At 40.1% G+C, this 16,781-nt stretch overlaps 1 protein-coding gene across 1 annotated transcript in view; it reads left to right on the top strand.

The window, feature by feature from the left end:
• The window catches only part of SNX14 (sorting nexin 14), a 146,393-nt gene that overhangs the window by 20,454 nt on the left and 109,158 nt on the right, over positions 1–16,781 (top strand). The gene's annotated exons all lie outside the window — the stretch shown is intronic.

Raw genomic sequence — 16,781 nt, 5'->3', positions numbered from 1 at the left:
TAGAAAACACCAAGAAATCTGCTTGGGGGCATCTGGGGGAAAAGTCATACATATTGAAGGTTTACCACTATGAGTTTATATCAGAGATGTTACCTATCTCCTTTTTTTGGGAAACCACAAAGAGGTATGTTGTCACATCAGCTAAAACAGTGCATTAGTCATAAATTACAATATGCAGTTAGAAAATCTGTTAACCCTTTAATGCAGTATTATGTTTAAAAAAAATAAAAAATTCTGGTCTCTATACCTGCAAAGATGCATGAACCATGGCTACTTTACCAAAATAACAGTGGCAACGTTACTGTAGATCGCAAATGATGAGACCGAAAAATGAAAGGAAGCTGTAGAACTCAAGCTCTCTGATACAACACAGCAACAGGAGAAATTATGTGGCTCACACTGATACCTTTCCCAGGCACCCACCCTCTGATGGATATTGCTGGCCCCAAGGCAGGGTAATCTGATGCACTATTAATTAGTTTCCAAATTGCTGTAAATCTCCATATTCAACTAAGGTGATTCCTCGTTCACTAGCCCTTAACATAACAAGCTGAAAGCCTGTTGTTTCAGGAAAACCATAACAAGTGAATCGGATGTGCTTTGTACAGACAAGGGAAATGAACCAGAATTACACTGATCTAAATTTTATGAGTATCATCTTTGTTGACCATTAGAAACTGAATTTACAAAGTTAATTACAGTAATAATTTCTCTGTGCACAAATCAGTCAGTTCCCTCAGTACTGATGGGTGCAACCCCCCGGGGCCCTATGCATGTCTGGTTTGCTTAAGTGTTCGCCATCCTGGTCATTATTCACAAAAGATAAAACATCCTTTTTCCAGACTTTTCCCTTGATGTCTGCAGACTGGGAATAGTTGCAGCTAACTTATGTTGTCCCTCTATTTGGGAACAGACCTGTTCTAATTTGCCCACCTCCCACATCTATGTGAGAAGATAAATGTACCACCTTGAAAGAAGAATTCCAAGTATAACTTGAGAGCCCACAGTTCATTCTGAAATGAACTTCATTTTGTAATGACTTCAGTCCTGAGACCCATGGTATCAAAAGGCAGTTGACAACTGCATAACTCTTACCTAAGTATTTAAAAAAGGTTGAAAGAATATGAACAATACAGATAGAGAAATATAACAAGAATGCAAACCCTTAATTCTGGTGTGAAAGACATATTCACACCATGTCATATTCTCATAATGCACGAGAACTGCATAATAATTTGATGGCTGCATTTTTAGAATTGTATATAGTATGTCTCTGCTGCCTCTACAGATTATAGATAGGGGCACTGCATTATGTGGGGATGAGAAAAATGAGTTAAGGCATTCATTTTACAAAGCACTAAAATAGAACCATAATATCAAATCAATGTCAGCTACTGTAAAACATGTATAGTAAAAATGCAATCAATTTAGGCTTACTCATGACTTTGCTGGAAAGCTTTCAAGCTGATTTGAATAAGAACATCATATTACAAAAATGGAGCTGAGCTGTATTTGAGACATTTCATCCAACCTTCTCCTTTTAAGAAGACATTTGTTGGTGCCTACCATTCTGCAATATGACCACCCTTCAAAATCTTTCTCTGAGAAAGATATTAAAATACTGCATGAGATGCTGCAGGTTCTTTCAGTGGGCTAGAGTAGAAGCAGTTCTAGCAGAGCAATTCATTGCCATCTTTCATGATCTCACCAGGTTCTTAGAGATCATTTAATGCATTAATATTTAGCGTTCTATAAATGCTCTCAACTAAGTAACCAAAGGGTGCCATTACATCCACAAAGTGTTAAAAAGCGAATTTTTTGGAGCAAACATGGGGGATCTTGAGTTATTGTAGAGGGAGGTAACAGGCTTTGTGAGGTAGAAATTTGCAGAAAATAAAGCTTCAATCATCCCACTGGCTGTGATGAAGAATCTCATCCTTTGAATCTAGCCCTTGTCATTTTCTGTCAGCCTTAAAAGTACAGATGTAAGAAACACATCTGTCTGTTGATGTAGCACCATGACCACAATACGGTAATCAAATGGGTGCCCTTGTGTCACCCATGAACCTCTGCCACATCAGGTTCAGCTGGGGCTGAGCTTGGTTTGTTTGCTGATCTCACTGGGAACTAATCCTACTGAAGTCTTAAGTGAGGAATGAACACCTGAAGCATATCTTGAGCCAATACAAGAGCATTGATGGGAACATGCACTGATAGCTGGGACAATAACATTCTGCAATTAGACTGCCTTTAGTCCACCACAAAACTGCAGGATTAACGTACACCAAAAACTCCAACAGCTCCAAGCATTAAAGAGCTGCATTGGTCTCGTTTAGGGACTATGGTAGAGAGTTTAATTCCTGAGCCATGGAGGTTTCCATCAACGTTATTTCTCATCCTCTGGAAGAAGCCTCTTGTCGTGGTTTGGAATAAATCAGGGAAGAACCTCCAAAAGGACTCCCCTAAACCAAACCTCCACCACCCCTTCCTCCTCCCAGCCCTGGGTTCGGGAAGGAAAATACCTCGGAGGAAAGTGGAAAAACCGGTTTATTGACAAAAATACACTCCCCAACACCGAATAGTGGGAAACAGGTTACTGTGATGATGAGGAGGGTGCTGATGCGTCTCTGGCAGGCCTGGGACTTCTCCAACTTCTCAGGTCAGGTCAGGTCTGGAGCCGGTTCAAATTTGGGGGGGGGGGGGTGGGGGGGAAGAAGGAAGGAGGGAAAAAACCCAAACAGAAGCAGCAAGGGGGGGGGGGGGGGGGAGGGTGGGGAAACGGTGGCAGGGGCAGCCGGAGAGCAAAGCAAAGCGAAGAAGGCAAAGGCAGCCAAGCTAGCAAAAGCAAGAGTCAAAACAGGATAAAAAAAAAAAAAAAAAAAAAAAAAGAAAGAAAGAACTGCAGGCACCCGCCCAAGAGGGCGGGATTCAGCTGTGAGACATAACAATGTATCCAAGATATGGGATGGATATATGGGATAAGAGGCAGGTCAACCCAGAACACCTCCGAATTACGATACCACAGGTCCTGCTTTGCATTGAGGCAAGCACAAGAGTAAGTCTGTCTGCCTGTTGGAAACAAAAAAAAATCCTCTACGCTGCACCAGCCCTCTTATTAGAGGGCAAAAATGAGGGAAGGCACAGGCCTCTTGTTAAACACAGCATTAAAAGGGTCCTAGTTTATTCCTCTCCATGGCTTAGTCATCTTAACTCCGACTGACTCCAGCTGCAGCAAGCTCCTGGTGTAGGAGCCTCTGACTGCTGATTATTGCCTGCTAAACTATGACAGCAGGTATTGGTTTGCAGACTCTGACTGCAGGACTTTGCCTGGCTAGACTGTGACTGCAGGCTCTAACATGGACCCAGACTGACCTTGTAGCAGTCATTCCCTCTCCTCAGGATCCTACCTTACAATTCTCTCCTTCATGCTCCTTAAGGACCCTCCTCCATAATGATCCTCCCCTTACCAGCTCACCCCCTCTTTTATCTCACTCATCCTTATTGGCTATAGCTGTAGCTCATCAGGGGTGAGGCTGTATTGGTTAATTAGCAAAGCTGTTACTTATCAGGGGTGAGGTCACCTGTTTCCCTTTTCCTACAGCTGCACTACTAGGGAAGACAATAATGTATCTGTGAAAAGAAAACCACCTACACAAATTATATACCAGCCTTTACCTGACATTCATTTAAGGGTAATACTACAGTGAGAGGACAGTCTTAGAGCAACATGAAACACAATTAAATGAGAAATCAAGATCTGAGGTTTTTCTGAGATGATGGTCCAGTCCAGAGAGACTGTTCATCAACAGTGTAAGAACATGTCTTGAAAGGGACAACATACATTTGTTATTGTAGTACTGTGGGTCTGCTGTAAATCACACAGACTAACAAACCGGACAGCAGCAATAGCTCATGGGTACTGGACATTTTTAGATGGGCAGAGAAAATCTATTGTCAGAGATAAACCACACTTCATCATCTTTCCCCTTCACTGAGGGAAATCAGGAAGAGCAATAACAGCATATTCATTTATGGAAATGCCTTTGAAACAGATGTTAAAGGACTGTTAAGAGGAGATGTTTGCAAAGTATTTTTGTAAACTGTCTATAGACTCATATAAGAAACTTAACACCTTATAGCTTGAAAACCTATGCATACACTTAGCTTACACAGAATAAGTGTGAATTACTAAATGAATTCTTCTCAATTTTAATGCTTCTCAGCTGTGTTCTTCTGGTGACAGAAGCATAAATACTATGCTACATCCTACAGTGTTATGCCAGGGTTACTGGTAGTGCGCCCTTATTTTTGCATATCTTTGCAGTAAAGTGCAAAGTGACCTTGAGATTTTTCCTCTAAGTCTGTACCACCTGTGAGTCCCAGGAAAACTGGGCTCCCTCCTTGCAGAGGTCTACTCCACTTGTCTGCCTGAAGGTCCAGGAGCTGGGCTGTGTAGCTGTCCTATAATTTCTAGGGTAGCTCTGCACTGATGATGTCCAGAGTACTGTGAGAGACTCACTGCACCTCAGACATACACTTCACAGAAAAAAAAAAAAAAAAAAAAAAAAAAAAAAAAAAACAAAAAAAAAAAAAAAAACAACACCTAGTTATTTATGTTCTTTGTTACCCCTGGAACCAGTTCTGTCCAGATCTGCACTTCCTTATCTGGCAGCTGTAAAACTGTTCATAGCCATGGGGTCTCCAGTGCCAGGACAGGGCCCTATCTCTTATCATCCCTCCCCTGCATTCCTCTGTTCTGTGTCCCATTTTTCCATTTCTGAAAGCTGATGCTATCACTCCAGGGCATTATTTCTCTACACTACATCACTGTGTTAAAGCCATAAACATCTCATTCCACATAAAGAATAACTGTCTGCTAAAATATGTATACAGAACCATGGTTTTACAACAGAAAGACACACAAAAGCAAAAGAAAATAACCACAGACACCTGGTCAGTCAGAGAAACTGCTGTCACAGCTAGACCAAGTGAAACCAAGCCACAAATATGTCAAGAAAAGCTCAGACAGAGCAAGCCTAACAATTCACAGTCTCTCTGTCTTGCAAATTCAATACAAAGATCATGGTCTGCTATCCAAGAACAGCAATCCTGTGCTGCAAGGACAAGGCTCTCATTCCTAGATCTGTACATTAGGAATCCAGGTTTTTTTTTATCCCACTTCCTCTGGGGAGAAAATCCCAATCTTCCTTCTCTAGTGAACAGATCAAGTCACCAGCATTTAATGTCTTCCCTGGAAGTAATTCACTAGCTCCATGCCTGCTGATATCTTACCCAGCAACTGCCACCATTTAGAGAACAATTGCAATGCGATCACTACTTGTCTGCTGCCACACAGAGGCTTCTAGGGCAAGCCAGTGTGTCTCCACAGGGAATTCCTTCCTGAGAGGCAGAATGAAAGAGGAGAATCAGATTTGCATTCAGTGTTAATCAGCTCAGATTCACTGAGATTAATGACAATGAACTTACAAGAGACGGGAGAACAATTAAAAATAATTTTGTTCATGTACTTGCAATTCTACCTTCTAAAAGTTCACTATTTGAGTTCTTTGAGTAGTGTTTCAATTTATAGACAGATACAAAGGGCAGGTTTCTGGTCTCCTAGTCAGTGCTCAGGAAATGAATAAGCTCCTGCAGGATCACAGAGTGGGTTCATCCTCATTGCCTTTACATTCAGTGAACACAAACACAGCACCTCTGAACTTTTGAATTCCTATGCGAATCCTCAGTGCCTTGAACAGATCTAAGGAAGTAAAGGGGAAGTGGAAGGGGCATTTTGAATAACACTACACAACTAAGTTCTTTGGCATTAGGGATTGGAAAATACAGGTTTTCTCTTTTGATTCAGGCGTTCAAAAAGTCATTAAAAACGTTCAGTTAAAATGGCAAAATGTTTGCAAACTTGTGACTGTTTCTGCTCTCAGATGACTCAACCCTTTCCTTCTCATAGTGCCCTGGTTACCATTGTTTTGCCAAAACAGAAATTACCCACTCAAGTTATTAATTGTGTCATGTCTAGGCATGTTAATAAATAACTCTGAGCTGCTATTACCTGCTCACTAGCCATCATAGCCCAAACTGCAGCGTTGGGTGTCTCGGTTTGCTTTATCTCTGGAGTCCTGCATGAGGATGCTGGATGTACCACGGATCATGCCCACGAATATTAGAAGTCAAAGTTTAAATATCCCACTAAACAACTTGACCTCCCATTAGAATAGTGGTATAGAGGCCTCAGAATTGTACATCCTTGATGTTGAGGCCAGACTATTTTAAGCTGTAGCCTCACTCTTAAACTGCAGCTTCACAAAGAGACACTGAGACAATGCACAGCTTTGTGGTCATTGCAGCAATATACAACCTAGGAACGCAAGCACTTTCATATTTTTGTTTCTGAAATGAATGCTTTGGCACCCATGACATTGCACAGTCCCACTTTTCAAGAGAAATTTCTGTTCAGCAGCATTTGGGGGATGCTTTGTTTGGAATTTCAGGAGCTTTTCAGAAACTTTCCTTTGCTGGTGATCACTTGGCTGCAAATGGCTAGAGCATTGTGTCTTATTTTAAAGATGCTCACCTAAATTACTCTGTTGTCACCATTCTGGTATTTCTCAGTGATATAAGCTTTGACTAAAGGTCTAGTAAAGTCAATTGAAGGACTTCTGATGTCAGTGGATGCTGAGTTATTATAATTGTAAACTGGAACGCTTCTGTGTCTTATCTTTCTGTCCCATTCTCATACCACACAAATAACATGAAGCAAGTTTTTATTTCATTAACAAGGACTGTTGTGCCAGATTTTGTCTACAGCCATTGCTTCATGATCTACCACATAATTCTTCTTGCTAATTTTCCTCCTTGCATCACTCCTTGAATTTCTGTACAGCCAGTCAAGTATACTAATACTCCAGATTATTTGTATACTGTTTCAAAACAATCCATTTCAGTCCTCTTTTTCCTGCTGGATGGTTTCCATGAGGGCAGTTGCTCCATCACTAACTGTGGTAGGTTTCTCTGACCAGGCAGTCACCCAAGAGTCTGTAATTAAATCTGACTCATGTTTTCAAGCGTGGATGAGATTCAGGACATATTGACTTATCCCTCTCAGAATCTACCTTCAGGATGTTTTTAAACTACCTTTTCCCAACGCTATAAGCAAACCATTTTTGTCATTTTACTTGTGAATGTAATTTAAACAAACATTTTTGGTGTAAGGCCTTTCACAAGTTCTGTCCTTGGCAATTGTTCCCTGCACTGTTTAAACACATCCAAAACTGAAGTCTAACCGTACAGAGAAGTTTAACTCTTCATTGCTAAAGCACAGTTGACAAATGGAGGATACTGAGCCTACATTGCCAAGACTGGCTCTCCCCAGACAGCACTGGCCTCAGCATATCCCCATGCTGCCTCCAGCGCCACAGAATTCTCCCTGTGCACTGCAGCATGCCCTGTGCACCAGGAGCTGCCTGCGCAAAACGCAAAGCTTTTCATATACAGCTCAAAGACAGGGTGGAAAAGTTTCTACACAGCATTTGTGGTTGTAAGAGCCATCAGTCAACCACTGCACCAACACATTTCTGTTGCTGTAAGACAGAAGAAAGGACTGGGAAATGGGTTTGTCTGTGATGGAGGATGGGATGTACAGGCTTCATAATTCAATCAAAAATAATTAGAGATAGAAAATTAATAATTATCAATAATGAATTGCATAATTAATTACAATAATGTCTCATAGCCAAATCAATAGTAACTATATATTTTCAAATTATACTACTTTTGTCAAGTTCCTCCTCCTGTCCCAACTTTGCTGTACATACGAATAGGACCATTTATAGGAAAAGAACAAAACCTATGAGAGAGTCACCAGCATTTCAAATTGATTTCTTCTGTTTTAATAATCACTATCGACCCTCCTTGGGGGAGCAATTTCCTGGTGCTGGCAGAGGACGCCTTCTGTAGGGCTGCAAGCCTCTTCAATACAGTTCATTAACATAGCTAAAACTCAACTTCTCAGAAACATCCATACTTACAAATCATTTACTATTTCTGAGGAGAAGATCATGCTTGAAATGAAATGAGCACATTAACCCAAAAGGATCTGTCACTGCTTCATTTGTTTCAGGCAAAATGCACATTTTTTTAAACCAGATTTCTTTAAAGAAGCAAACGGTAACTGACAATTCAGTTAGACTTGATTATTTTTCTATTAAGTTATTTTACAAACACTTTGGCTGGTTTTAATCTTTTCAAACCATACTTAACAGTCTACTTTATGAAGCAGTCAGGTATGAGCTTATGGGTCTGCTGGGCCATAAAATAAAAAAGTAGTGTCATGAAGATAAATTCAATGCAAATCTCCACAGCCCATACTCACATGCCTTTAATGCCAGCATTCTACATAATTCTTATTCTAGTACTTTACACTTCTAGTCCCTCAAATTCAACCCCGCCCCCCCCCTCTCACCGAGTGCTGTACTGGATAGTGCTGATCCTTCTTCTATTTCTTCCTTTCAGCATCTCAAATCAAAAATGTTCTGAAAGAGACACATCAGATCTCCCAGCCAAATGAAGAGTTGTTTAAGAAATCGGTGGTAAAGCTCATAATGACCAAAAGAAGCAAGAGGGTAAGAAGAAGGGGTAAGAAGGACAGGGGAAGATCACCAAGCTGGTATCTGGACAAGACTCATGTATACAAATCTGCCATTTCCCACAGGACACTGCCAGGCCTCTCTCCTCCCACCTCACTCCTTATTCCACTGCCTGACATTTTCTGTCTTATATGAGAAGCAGAGGCTGAATGGACCTCACAGGGAGGGGACCATCGAGGGACAATGAAAAGTGCATCCCATTTACAGAAAATAGCATGGAAATACACCTTGTAGAAAGCATGTGAAGAGGCTAAATGTGCAGTTAAAACTTGTTTCCCCATTGAAAAGCTTTAGAAAATATTAAACAACTCTCTCCAAATTAAGGAAATGTGAGTATTTAAACTGAGATAACTAGCACAGTGGATTTGGAGTTTGTAAATATATATATTTACATCAAAGAGTAATTATTTGTGGATTTCATTTGTATTTCAAAATGGACAGAAAGTTCTCCTTTACAAGCCTAGCTTTTCTTTTACTGTGATAAACAATATTAAAAGTTGTTAAAATTTTTCTGAGCTATCAGTGAGCCTCTGACCCCTACAGCTGAGAGGCCCTTGAATAAACTTAAAATACATTTTAAGTTGTGTGACTGGAAAAAATACATTTTTTTTCTTGTGTGACTGGACTGTGCAAAGCGTTGATAGCATAGCCCATTAGACAGACAAAAATGAATGGGCAAGAAAAATTTATATGAATGGATCACTGACATTCCATTTAAAGACAGGAGTGTTGGCTAGTGGAACAACTTTTAATCTCATTACTCTTCTGTGTAGTTTCTCTTAGAGTTTTTTTACAGTAGACAAAAAAGCAATCTCTGTTTCCACGGGATAATGTACCTAAAATCCCAACTAGTAGCCTATAATCCCCCAGTTTCAGTGTGATTCTGGTTAAAAGGACATATGAATTTTTTTAATTTTTTTTTTTTTTTAACTGGACTGAGATCAGGATTCAATTCAATCTTTTCTCCATACATACTAATTTAGAAAAAGCATCAAACCAAGACCACATTTCTTACATACGGCCTGTAAGTGCATGAACTATAAATATGAACTATAACTGCTTATAAATGCATGGTGTTATCAAAGCATGTACAAGGGATTAGCTGCAAAGCTGTTGTTACATTAAAAACTCCCGTGCGCTGCAAAGCATTGAGTGAGGCGGGAGTGCCCTCTTGTGTTTACAGAGGAACGATCTTAATGGTCATCCATTTAAAAATCAGTAAGGGGGAAAATTCAGCTGCTCCTCTATCAAGCGTCTCCAGACTGGCTGCAGGTCAGGTGCACATGTCTGTTCAGCATTGCAAAACCGATTGCTTACTAGTTCAAACAAGGTTTCAGCCTCTTGTTTTGTCATGCAGTATCGTGCAGCACATTTCTCCTTCACCAGCTCTTCTGCTGCAACCTTCAGCAATCCCCGGCTTTGCACAGGCACTCAGCCCTGTCCCATGCAGGGTGTGGAGAAAGATGGGCAAGAGCCACTGGCTCCCTCTCTACCTGATGTTCCCTCCCAGTGCCTGCAAGACAAGTCCTGCCTTTGTTGCAGAAATGTAGGTATAAAGTAAGATCAAGTTACTGCAGATCCTAGTGAGTAACTCCAAGTAGGGCAACAGCAGGAGAGGGACACATGGAACAGGACACCCACATGATTCCCCAAAGGAGAGGATGTGGAAAACCCCTTAGTCTGCTTCTGCCTACAACCAGTAGTCTGGTAGGCTGGGTAAGGTTTTCAAACTCTGTGACACTCCTAGTATAATATATATTAATTATGCTAAAGCTACCTTAGTTTATCCTTTACTTGCATGTAATAGACAAACCCTACAATCAAGCTGTGTCACAAATTTCCACTTGCAGTCCATAGAAACTGCTCAAACGTGCCAATAAACTGCAGAATCTTCAAGAGAAACAAAAGATATCAATTACCAGGGCGACTGGTACCAGCCAGGGTCACATGGTTATTCTGGCAAATGTGACAACTCCTGTGGGAATAGTCAGCTGCATTACAGCAAATTAATGGTTTTCACTGTGCGTGCAGCTACCGGGGCCACTCAGCAGCTTCTTCAGACCCATCTGGCATCCTAAGTTCCCCTACAGAACACCAGGCTGCCCGTGGGCACTGGGCTGCTTGCCTCATCCGAGAACAGGCAGTGGCCAGACCTTTTCGTGTCTTGCACAACACCACTGCAGGCTTCCACCTAGGAGTTTCTCTGGAGGAGGCTGAGTCAACTCCTATTCCCGGGAGGGATGCACTCAGATGTGATCACTGGTGGCTCTGAAAACTGCCCTAGCACTGCTTTTTTGAGAAGGAATAGAGAACATCCTGATCATCCATTCCTGGCTCCCAGGAGAGCCTATCTTAGGGACTGCAGAGGATGCTGATGGGAGTACACCCTGAGACTCAGGCAGCAATAGGAGATTAAGGAGCACCAGAGGATTCATGTCAACTCAACCTTCAGACCACAATTTCTCTGATCTGCAAATGCCCCGTGTTTACAAACACTGTGTGCTCATTACCTCTGGGAGAGCAATTGTTTCATGTCACATGAGGTGCATGAAGAAATCTCATCTGCCTATTAGCTGCGCGTTCCCAGCGCTGACAAGGAGTGGCAGCCTTGTCCCGTACCTTCCCTACATAGCATATGTCAAACTGAGGACCAAAAACCAGGATGGCCTTGCCTTACTCTGCTCTCTGCTCTTGAGCACGCAGATGGAGCCTGCAAGGTCTGAAAGGCTCAGGTCTTTCCCTCTGTTGCCCTGAGAGCCTGGGGGGAGCTCCATTGAGTTTTGGTGAATATCCAAGAGAGCACAACCAGGCAAAGCAAGTTAGATCATAGGAGAGCCTTCAGCAGAAGCCACCTTGTATGAACACTTCCATAACACTTGTATGGACACTTCCATAACAGAAGGATGCAGTCTCACTGGTATCAGGAGATCTGTTACCTGCTCCAGTCAAGAATATAAGAACAGGGAATATGTGCTTGTGTACCTGGTAAAAATTTGCAATGCTATGAGTTCCCTCCTAAGAAGTTATCAATATTAATTTACTTTCTCTTAAAGTTAACAAATTACTTACACAGCTGAAATGGCTTATTTGGGTTTTAATGAATATTATCATGATTATGGGATTAACTGTGCTGCTTGCCTCTTTCTGTTGTTTACAAATACAGGCTTCCACCTTCAAACACTGAACACATTTATCTTATATCTTAGGGAAGAGCATCACAATTGTGTGGCTCATTAGTAGGACCAGTCATAGGTTTTACTTCTCTGATTATAATTTTTTTCTTTAATTTAATTGTATTTAGACAGAGATAATTGCTTCTTCACAGCATGAGAGTAAATATAAGCAAGCAGTAGAACAACAGACTTCTTAAACTTCAAATATTTTTTTTTATTTTATTTGGCTGAGTCCTTGCATTTAGGCCTAATTAAATAGGGGATATGCTGCATTTTGGAGATCAAGCATGAGGTTTCATATCATATTTATAGCAGCCTGAGTATTATTAGCTGGTGTCAGGGGACATCACCCTGCCCAACAATTACCCAGCCCAGAGTTTTTGCTCCCACCACTTCCTGTCTGTTAAACTTAGTGGTTAGATAGTCACATTCTAGGTCAGCTCAGGTGGCTGATTTGCTAGAAAATTAAAGCAGAAGAAAAATTAAAAAAATGTTTTCTATTGCACCAGGTAATTGCTTGTAGCAGTCTATAGTAGTGACAGGGAAGGACAGAAGAACAAGAGGATCTCTTTCTAGGAGACGATAAGTTCTCCTTAACTGTAAAGTTAAAACACTATAGAAAATGCTGTTTGACTTCTTCCTGTATGAGCAAAACTGAGCTGCTGAGAGCAAGACACACAGACAAAACTCGCTAACTTTTAAGAACAAGACAACATGGAAACAAAATTCTACAATAAAAGATTTGAAAAATACCTTCATCTATGCAAATTTCATAGAAGGAAATACTTATGCACCATTGTAAGTGAAAACTTGATGCATAATTACATCTATTAAAATTAATATATTGGCACTGTAGCTAAGGCAGTTACATTTTCCTACATTTTTAAATTATTTTTTTAAATGTATCTGTTTTATTATGAATACAATGAATAAAATAATATGTATGCCTACTTGATTTTCTTATTTTATCAAATGAAACATTCCAAGCAGTTGAAGAAATGTCTGAGAAATATCCACTTCAAACAGAGCACCTCTTTCTTATCCAGAGTTCTGTACTTATCATATCCAGATTCAATTCCAGATACTGGAGTGCAGTTTTACAACTTCTATTTTTTTACAATACTTCACACGGAATTTCACTTTTAAAAGAACAAAGTAAGTGTGTGTTGTTTTTCCTGATTCTGTGGAGTGTGATTTTAGGATATTGTAAGAAATAAGATATAATTGTAAGAAAGGCTCTGAAAGATGGCAATATTAAGAATAGTTCTGGTAAAAATAATCAAATAGCTCTGCAGCCTTGTATTCTCTAAGAGCCAGAGGCAGCCTCTTGTTAAGGAACATGAAGATATATTTCCTATTTAAAAATGGATTTGACACTTAATTTACCAAGGTTATAAAAACATGACAGAAAAGCATTATTTTCCCTATGCCTCATTAATTAATGAAGCGATTGCAAATGATAGCAATAAATGGCTGGGTCATACAGCTATGAGAAGAACATTAAATAACAGTTTGCTCTTCTCCCCTCTTGTCACTTCAATGCTTTCATCTCACTGGAATCTTTTCATCTCAACACTTAAGGATGAAAAAAGCCAGTAAGATAAGTAGCAATTATATAGCAATTAAATAAAACATATTATGTTCCAGTAATATGCTGTTTATGTGGAATAACACAGAAGAGATTTAAACACTGAGAGAAAATGCTGTTCCCAACCACTAACGAAGACTCAAACTGAAATTTCCCTTAAGTATTTTTTTGGGCACTCTGCTGCAGTAGTTCAAAATAATGAATGCTTCTGTTGCACAATAAAATAATTGCAATTATGTACTCTTAGAGACAGCACAGAGAATTACCTTTGTAAGCAGAGGAAAAACTAGCTGATTTAATTTAAAATTATGAGCTAGTTTGTTTGCCTTAATACACCAAATTTGTCGCTTCTTTTAGGTAACCAAGCGGAGAGGATTTGAGGGTTTTTCTTGCATAAAGCTTAGTTACACTTTACTGTTAACTTTAGCCATATAAACTGATTATATTATGGCTCTAAACCAAGTACAGTCAGTAAAAGCTGACTTTGTACTTTTAGATTAACTTTGCAGCAGAAACCCCAAATATCTGCCACAGCTGTACTCAACTTCAGAAAGGAGAGATATCTAAAAATGAACATGTTGCTAAAACCAAAAGTAACAGAACCCTCAATGCACATTAGATGCTCACAAAGGTTTGAAGATGGAGAAACTGTCTTGAAGGCACAAAATCATCGTTCAAAGCTTGTAAAAGGGCAAAAGGAAAATGACATTTCATATTAGAGTAACACTGTTTAGTCGTCAAAACTAACAATATATCTCTTTTCAAATTCATGAAACTGACCCCTATGAGGAAGTCTGTGCAGAGAACATTAGGCCATGTAGTTGTATTCATTTTTTGCTCCTGTATTCAGTGTGAAAAATCTGGGGAAATTCCCTGCACAACACCACTTTTGAGGCTTTCATGAGGGAAGTTACTTCCAACTTCTTGAAGATGCTGCAGCTTCAACGAGACCAAATTATGCTTTAGAGGAAGCTAGTGAAACACAAACTCCTGATTGTGGTGTGTGAGTTCCTCCTTGAAATTACTCTGGGGCTAAAGGAGTGCAAGTAGCAAAGAGAATTATAATGTTTTGAACAGGTTCTACAGAAACCCAGAAAACGAAAGCCCACTAAGCCTCACATCTATTCCAGCGAAATAAGCAAAGAGCTTACTTTAAAAAGTAGAATTAGTGTGTATCTAGATAATTATGATCTGTAGAACAATGGTCAGAACATTTGGTAAACTCACATCACACTTATCATCAAGCATGTGATAAATTGATCTAGGGCATTGGTTCCCTAAAGCCTGTTAGCAAATTATTTTAAGCAAACTAAGCAGATGTGTGATAGAAGGTAAAGACAGCAAACAGAAGGTAGAAGCAAAAGGTTAATTTTCACAGCAGAAGAAAACTACCACAGAAATCTGCATGACCTGCACTGGTGAACTTACTGAATTGATCTGAAATAGGTGGTATGCAGAGGGGTAAAAAGAAACTAGCAATCATTTATTTATTGCTGATGCAAAAGTAGCTGCAGGAGTTTAAAAAGGCCGAGTAAGTACAACAGCAACACATGAAATTCTACATAGATCAGTATAAAGCACCGAGGAAAGCAAACACAACAGCAAATGCAAAACGATGGGCTATGTACGGCCTTTATTGCTCCAATGTGAGATCCTGCAGTTATGATACAGTTCTGTGGCAATGGCAGCTCCATGCACAGAGCCGGCCAAAAAAGGACACCAGAGTTTAGGAGGTGGTAAGGAACAAAAAAAGAAAGCAGAGAACCTCATGGCACGCCTGCATAAGCCCATGTCATACCTGCCTCCTGAACAGACTGTATACTCTGGGAGTCCCATCTCAAAAAGAATGCAAAAGAAGTTGAAAGAAGATCGAGAATATGACCAAAGGTAGGAACTGGTTCTCTATGAGGAATGATTAAACAAAGGAGGTTTCCTCAGCCTGAAGAAGAGATTGGAGGGTGGGGGCTCAATGAGGAGATGACTGTGGAGGGAAGGATTATCCCCTGCTTCTTCTAAAACTGTGCAAAGAGCAAACAGAAAACATATACAAAGCAAATTAAAGGAGATGCATTTTCCTGTAACACTAATTAAGCTCTCGTATTCCTTGCCATTGTTACTGGGGATGCTAAAATTTTATAAATGCTCTGGGGAAGACTGGACAAATTTATGGATTGGAAATCAATGGAGGATTGTTACATCCTCATGCACGTAAACATAATAACCCACTATGAGGTTTTTGAGCTTTATATTCCCAGAGGCTGGGCAAATATTTGGGGAAGGATGTGCTTGTTCTATCCCTATTCCCCTCCCTAGGCATTTACTTTGGGCCACATTTGGAAGCAGGATACTAGTGGGTGGTGGGGGGTGGTAGACCTTTGATCTGACCCTGTACAGCTGTTTTAATGCTTTTATGATCTCATTTATTATTAAAAAGAAAAATAAAGTGCTTTTCTTTTTGTGACACTGAAGTGACTAAAAATCAAAGAGAGAGACTTGAGAAGTTTAAATAAAAAATTCTGGTATCTGCAAAACACTAAAAACAGTCACATTCACAAGCTAAATTGTTTCCCAACTCAAGTATTTTATGATGGATAATGTGAAATATGGCAAAGTTAGCTCAGGAGTTTACAATGAGTCCTATCTGTTCTGAAAAGGAAGACATTAAAGCTACATACAATAGACTTCCTGCTGGGAAGGTGAGAGGGAAGGGAACTCAGCATCCCAAAGGATGCACTGGTAAAAAACCCCAAACCAAACCAAGAGATATGAGTCATCAAAGGTACAATGTTATTGGAGAAAATCCAGGAAGCCAGACCTAAAATATGAACAGAGAGGAAGTGGAGAGGAGATAGAAATAAAGAGAAAGAACAAGAAAGAAATAATTTAAGACAAAAAAAGAGAACTTGGAGAGAGTTGCCTAGACCTGAAAAGCAATGGAGGTAGTCCCACCACCAGACTTCCAGGCTGACATACATTTGTGTGGGCAAACACAAGAGTCAATACCCATTATCTCATAACCAGCACCCCCTTCTGCCAGTGCTGACACTGTGCATGAATGTGAGGTCATGTGGTGATCTAAATTCAGAAGCAACTCATCTATAAACTAACACTTTATGGCAACTAGGCTTATGGTTCAGACCAGCCTTAGGATCTCTCTGCAGAGTGGCAACAGAGGATCAGTTCTTGCTCTACAGCTTGCACTCTCATCCAGACAGCTGAGATATAGGTTAAAGATGTGGAAGCAAGCCTGAAGGAGGGGAAAGAAAGGCAAAAAGAAGGAAACTTACTTTTAAAAATAATCTATGTTCGTGATGTACATTTTTACTTTGGTTTGGTTAACTTTTTTCAGACTTGTAA

Source organism: Sylvia atricapilla, chromosome 3 (genome assembly GCF_009819655.1).
Source record: "Sylvia atricapilla isolate bSylAtr1 chromosome 3, bSylAtr1.pri, whole genome shotgun sequence".
Lineage (NCBI taxonomy): Eukaryota > Metazoa > Chordata > Aves > Passeriformes > Sylviidae > Sylvia > Sylvia atricapilla.
The sequence above is the reverse complement of the archived record's forward strand: the minus strand, read 5'-3'. Positions and strand labels throughout refer to the sequence as shown.